Source organism: Rana temporaria, chromosome 10 (genome assembly GCF_905171775.1).
Source record: "Rana temporaria chromosome 10, aRanTem1.1, whole genome shotgun sequence".
Classification (NCBI taxonomy): domain Eukaryota; kingdom Metazoa; phylum Chordata; class Amphibia; order Anura; family Ranidae; genus Rana; species Rana temporaria.
The window spans coordinates 47,610,264-47,610,602 of NC_053498.1; positions in this window are offsets into that span (position 1 = coordinate 47,610,264).

Below are 339 nucleotides of genomic sequence, written 5' to 3' on the forward strand. Positions count from 1 at the left end.
AGAGTGGGGCCGAGGGAGGCTGTTGACTTTACAACCACTTTATATCAGCAGCTACAGAATTTGTTAGCTGCTTACTTAATTTTTTGGGGCAGACTGGCGCTTTTCTTTAACTGTCCTATAGCCAAAACATGAAGTAAGGGGGAAACCCTTGGGGCTTCTCAGGTTACCATTTGCCCCTCTACTTTTTGGGGGGACAACCCATAATTTGGTATATTCTTTTACATTTTGTTTCAATAATGGTAAGCCGGACAAAGAGGATGAACTTCTCTAATGGGGGTACAGACCGTGATAACCTATTGGTTGCCTTTAGTTATACCTTAAAAGTGCAGAAATTTATTT